Source organism: Lathyrus oleraceus, chromosome 5 (assembly GCF_024323335.1).
Source record: "Lathyrus oleraceus cultivar Zhongwan6 chromosome 5, CAAS_Psat_ZW6_1.0, whole genome shotgun sequence".
In the NCBI taxonomy this organism is placed as follows: Eukaryota; Viridiplantae; Streptophyta; class Magnoliopsida; order Fabales; family Fabaceae; genus Lathyrus; species Lathyrus oleraceus.
In genome coordinates, this window is record NC_066583.1 from 429,628,843 (window position 1) to 429,635,356 (window position 6,514).

The 6,514-nt window shown below is 40.1% G+C and overlaps 1 non-coding gene across 1 annotated transcript; it reads right to left on the bottom strand.

Annotated features, from left to right (window-relative positions):
• Positions 1–4,474: 4,474 nt before the first annotated feature.
• LOC127088850 (small nucleolar RNA R71) lies at positions 4,475–4,581 on the bottom strand. The gene has a single exon (XR_007790664.1). It is a non-coding gene; the product is annotated as a small nucleolar RNA R71 (small nucleolar RNA).
• Positions 4,582–6,514: the final 1,933 nt, after the last annotated feature.

Consider the following 6,514-nt stretch of genomic DNA (forward strand, 5'->3'; position numbering starts at 1 on the left):
TCTTGATCCAACTGGTGTAAGCTTCCTTGGCGATACAGTTCTTATTACTCATCTCTGCTCTTCCTTGAGGATAAATGGACCCTCAAGCCTTGATAATCTTCTTGATCAACTCTGGCTCTTCGACTCCTTCGTATGAAACAAAACCCTCTACACTTTCGAGATCAGGTTTGGCCATCATAAGATATCCAAGTTGTCGCAATGCTAACCTCGGGTTGTAGTTGATTCCTCCTTTTGTACCAAGAAGAGGTACATTAGGAAAATCCCCACAATTAAGGATGAGCTAGACACCATCATACACTCGAGAATACCAAGGAATGTCTTCGGCTTTTAAGGACATGATCCTCTGGGACCATTTCAAGTTATCTTTGTTCTCAACGAAGGGACCTTCATTGGGTAGATGTGAAATAAACCATCTATACAGTAAAGGGGTGCAACAGACGATAGTCCCTTTCTTCTTCTGGGTTCTTACGTGGATGGAATAGTAAGTATCAACAAGAAGAGTAGGAATCGGGTTCTGAGTCAAGAAGATATGAATGGCATCCAAGTCTACGAACTCCTCCATATTCGGAAACAAGACAATCCTATAAATGAGTAAAGCTAGATGGGCGTTGAAGGCCATCCAACTTCCAGCTTTAGCGAAGGTGATAGCTTTGTCTACGAGAAACTTATAGGTGAATCCATGGATTCCACCCTTTGGTTTCAGGTTCAATTCTATTTCCTTCTTTACCATATGCAGAGCTTCAGCAAGTTCTCGATATTCAGGAAGCTCCTTAGTGCGGATGTAGGGCACTTGGTTCTTAATCCTAATACCCAGAATATGAGAGTACTCTTCCAATGTCGGCGCTAGCTGGTAATCTTGGAAAGTAAAGCACCTTAGTGGTGGATCGTAGAACTGCACCAAGGTGTGCACAACGGTGATGTTGACCTTAGTGTTCAGAATACCCAGTAGGTTACCATACGCTTCCTTAAAGGCGTATTTGTGAGTCAGGTCTAAACGTGCCCCAAGTCCTCTCAGTACAGCCAATGGAGGTTCCACAAACTTGTAATTGTGGATGCTCTTTCTCTCGGGATTCATGCTTCGCTTCAGTTGCTTAGTAAATAGACTGGACTCTTGGATTCCTGGAAAAGACATGCATATGCAAAAAAATTGGTCATGATGAATGATAATGTAATGATGATATGGTAATAAGTCACATGAGCTCGGAACTCTGGCAAGTTCTGGACAATCTGTAAGTGCCACATGTTGCAAGTTCAAAAGTTCGACGTAGCATGAGTATCAAGGTAGGTAGAGTCTATGGTTTCCTGGAATGAAAACCCATATCCTCCTCACAGGTGTGGACTATGCTCCAAGGTGGTCGCTAGAAGGTCTCTCATAGTCATCGACTCGAAATGAAAATACCCTGCCGTAGTGAATACCCACAGGACAAAAGTACTTCCAAGTGAATCTAGTCTGGGTGTGGTTCTCGTGACCCCCAACGCACGAAATGCAGGTGTACACGACTATCCACGAGTCTAACATATGTGTATACTAAGCTCAGGTATAGAGCTTTCCTCTCATGTAGTCTAACCCATCCCAACAACAATATGACAGATATATCCATAATATAAAGCGAATAAGGAACGCAATAAATAAAAGTGAGTATAACTATGAGTTAGGCACCTAAACTAACGAGGGAACAACCTAAACTAGGCTCGACACCTTTTAGCGACTAGGAAATACTCCCAGTAACAAAGTATCCCCAGCAGAGTCGCCAGCTGAAACTAGCGGAAATATACCCGAACGTATCGCACGCTCGAACATACAACAGAGTTGCCATCGAACTTTATTTATCCCTAAAGGGAAGGGAAAACATAGATAAAACCCGGGGGAAGAGATATATTGGGTAAGGAAGTCGGTTATGCAAGGGGAAGGTATTAACACCCCAAACATCCATGGAACTCCATGGGAACCGTTTTGATTGTTCTCGCTCGAATAGGTGTTAGATCTAAGATTACTCGCAAAAACAATGGGGAAAGGAAAGGAAATAGATAGAGCGTTCGGTGATGAAAATCTGGTATCAGATATGAGATGTCGAAGGTAATGTCACGACACTTATATCTGAGTAAAACAAACAGGATAAAGATAAAGAATAGTAATGCAAGAGACACAAGTAATTGTTAACCCAGTTCGGTGCAACTCACCTGCGTCTGGGGATGATAACACTAAAATTTACCGTATTTTCGACTCCGATTTCACATGCATTCTAGTCGTTTTATTATCATTTTGTTGTGTTATTGGTATGTTTTCCTTTGTTTTCAGGTTTTTACTTTAATCGGAGTCCCGATCAAGAAAAGGAGTGAAAAAGAGCTAAAAAACCTAAAATTCAGCATTTTGTGCTTATGGCCTACCCAATGGCGGGCGCCACAGACCAAGACATGACGTGTCCAAGCTCAACTTCCCTCAACTCCCACGTTCTCCACTACATCAACTAAGACGCCTCACTTTGGCCTTGTGGCGGGCGCCATGGCCTTGTGGCGGGCGCCACAAGAGGAAAACAGTTTCCCTCCATTTTCAAGTTGAAGGGCATCCAAGTCATTTCCATCTTTTTAATTTCTTATAAATAGAAACTTGAATTCACTTTTACAATCATCCAAACTTAGAGCAGAGGCAAACTCAGAGCAACTTTGTTTCACTTAGGCATATATTCAGTTTTATAAAGTGGTAATCGCTTCGCATTGGAGTGTTACCACAATTGTGTAATCAAGTCTGTGATAGAGTCTGTAATCGAGTTTGGAGCACTTTGGAAGGAAGTTAATCCTGCCGCCATTTTCATTTCTGCTTTGCAATTTATTCAACCCTCCGATTGGAGCAGGTTTTTATTACTTGTCTTTATCTTATTTATTTTCCCGCACTCGCTTTACTTTATTTATTTCCTCGCACTCGCTTTACTTTATTTATTTCCTCGCACTCGCTTTACTTTTATTTATTTCCTCGCACTCGCTTTACTTTATTTATTTCCTCGCACTCGCTTTACTTTTATTTATTTCCTCGCACTCGCTTTAAATTATTTATTTCCTCGCACTCGCTTTAAATTATTTACTTTCCGCACTCGCACTACTTTTATTTATTTTAATGCACTTTTACTTTACCATGTCTAGCTAAATTTATAAGGTTAGAATGTAAGGATCGTAATTGAACCAGTAATCCGTACAATTGTTCGTAGAAACACTTAAGGGCTATTTTAACTTTCAACTTAAGCTTTCCCACACTTCAATTCTGTTGGGTAAGATCGAAAGTCGTCCAACGTCTTTTTAAGCTTAATTGTTTTTAACTATTTCAAAAACAGCGAAAGCGCTTTGTCTAGTTCATTAGGAGTTTTTAACATAAAGAAGAAAAGAGATTTTAAAACTATTTTTGGACGCGTTTATAAGTTTAGAGTCTGGTTCGTGAGAACCTCTTTTGGTTAAGAAATCCAGGTTATAATACTTTTCAACTTAGTCAAGATACTATATTTCTTAAAAATAGGTTTACTACTCTAACGCAATGTGCGCCTTTTTATAAGTGACAATAAAAGGGTTTGATTAGGGAGTACAACTCGGTTCTGAATACGTGAAAGCGACAGTTCCTATTAAATTAGTTCTTTTCAAAGTAGGAAACACTGCCCATAAGTAGCTCTACTAGCAAGTACTTGGATTATCAATTAATTACGTGAATTACATTCGACCCTGTCTTTATCAATTATATCTTTATTTCAACACTTTACTTTACATTGCACACTCCAAAAACACTTATTTCGATTGCCTTTGATAAACACCATAACAATAGATAACGATAGATTGACACTTAGTCTCTGTGGATTCGACAATCTTTTATATTACTCTGACGCGTTCGTATACTTGCGAAAAGCACGCATCAAGTTTTTGGCGCCGTTGCCGGGGACCAATTTCGTCAAATTTCATTTTCCTGTTGTTATATCGTTTAGACTTAGGCTATTTCCCGCCGGTCAATGCGAAGAACTCGCAGCACCGGAAGTTTAAGCTTAGTATACCCTCTGGCGGAACCTGAACGTTACGCTCGCGCACGTTTATTCTTCATAGAATTAAGAGAGCTATGGCCGAAGATCAAAACCAAAGACCTCTTAAGGATTTCGCTCAACCATCTAATGAAGAACCTAGTTCTAGTATAGTAAACCCAACCATCCCAGCTAATAATTTTGAACTTAAACCATCTCTGTTACAACTAGTGCAACAGAGACAATTCGCAAGTCTCGCTACTGAGAACCCAAACCAACATTTAAAAATATTTCTTCAATTAGCAGACACTTTTAAAACCAATGGAGCTTCTCCTGAGGCAATACGTTTAAGATTATTTCCTTTTTCCCTCAGAGATAAATCCCTATCATGGTTAGATTCCCTTCCACCCAATTCCATTACGACTTGGGATAACCTTAGAAGAGTTTTTCTTGCTAGATATTTTCCCCCGAGTAAAACCGCCGTTCTTCGAAACCATATAACTAGATTTACCCAAAACCAAGGAGAATCATTGTTCGAAGCTTGGGAGAGATATAAAGAGTTGTTACGAGCATGCCCACATCATGGCTTAGAAAATTGGTTAATCATCCAAACCTTATATAATGGACTTCATTACAACACAAAGATGACCATCGACGCTGCCGCAGGCGGTGCTCTGATGAACAAACCTTATCCTGAAGCTAGTGCCCTCATCGAAGATATGGCTCAAAACCATCAATCATGGGGAGTCGAACGAGCGACAGTTGAGAAGAAGGAAGCCCAAGGAGGAGTGCATGAACTAAGCTCTATAGACATGATGCAAGCTAAGATGGACGCATTAGCCCTCAAAGTCGAGCATATGTGCATAAACCCGAATACTGTAGCCGCAGTTTCGTCGGATTGTGAGATATGTGGAACCAAAGGACACCAATCTGCAGAATGCAGTCTATTAAACGAAACCCACTTTGAGCAAGTGAACTACACCCATACTCTAATACCTATAACCCTGGATGGAGGAATCATCCGAACTTCTCCTATAAAAATAATAACCCTATTCAAAATAATGCACCTCCGAGACCTAGTTATCAAGCCCCAAGATCAAATCAACCTATACAACCTGTACCACCAAAGCCGAGCCTTGAGAAAAGTATGGAAAATTTTATCACCGCTCAAACCCAACAAAACAAGGAGTTCATGAACCAAAACATTCATGTTAACGAATTGATTACTCAGTTAGAAACCAAGGTTGACCAAATAGTTACTCATACCAAGATGCTTGAAACCCAGATCTCTCAGGTAGCTTTAAACCAAGCCCCTCAGACCACACCTGGAGGACAGTTCCCTGGACAACCTCAACAAAATCCGAGAGGACAAGCCAATGCCATTACCCTACGAAGTGGGAACGCTTATGATGAGCCACCAAACCCTAGATTGAGTGAACCCGAAACTTCCAAGGAATGTACCAAACCCCCGGACGAAGTAAAGGAACCAGAGGAATCTGAAAACCAGGAAGGTCGAGAGAAATGAGAAGAACCTAAAGATAAAACTTATGTACCACCCCTTCCATATAAACCACCTATACCATATCCGCAAAGACTCAAACAAACCCAGATCAATAAACAGTATCAAAAATTTATTAAAGTTATAGAAAAACTTCATGTAGAAATCCCTTTCACAGAAGCCATCACCCAAATACCTTCTTATGCAAAGTTTCTCAAAGACATCCTTACCAACAAACGTAGACTTGACGATCCAAAGCCTTTGGAATGTAATGCTATTTCCGAGGACAAATTAGCAAAGAAAGACAAAGATCCTAGAAATTTCTCCATTCCTTGCCTTTTGGGTAATCATGTCATCGAAAAGGATTTTCTAGACTTAGGAGCTAGTGTAAGCCTAATGCCTTTAGCGGTTTGCGAGAGGTTAAACTTAGGAGAATTACAACCCACTAAGATGTCACTTCAATTAGCCGATAGATCTGTTAAATATCCGATAGGCATTTTAGAAGATGTTCCTGTTAGGATAGGTCAGTTATTTATCCCTACTGATTTTGTTGTCATGGACATCAAAGAGGACAATGATATACCAATCCTTCTAGGTAGACCATTCTTATCGACTGCAGGAGCCATAATATATGTCAAGAAAGGAAAGTTGACATTTGAGGTAGGTGACGAGAAAATAGAATTTATACTTTCGAAATTTCTTATGGCACCTGTGATGGGAGACTCGAGTTATGCCTTAGATATCATTGATGAATGTGTTAGAGAATTAGAACAAAAAGAAATTATAAAAACAATTAAGTTACCATCAACTCTCATAAGAGAAGATGATGGCTTTAAGAAACCCTACATCGATGATAACCTTTACGAATGTTTATCCCTTACCCTAGATCCTATGCCATGCCCTAAGAAACCAACCTTAGAACTTAAGGAACTACCTAAGAACCTGAGATATGAGTTCCTCGATGAAAAGATGAACCGTCCAGTTATAGTTAGTGCTACCTTGAGCCAAGAGGAAACAAACCAAC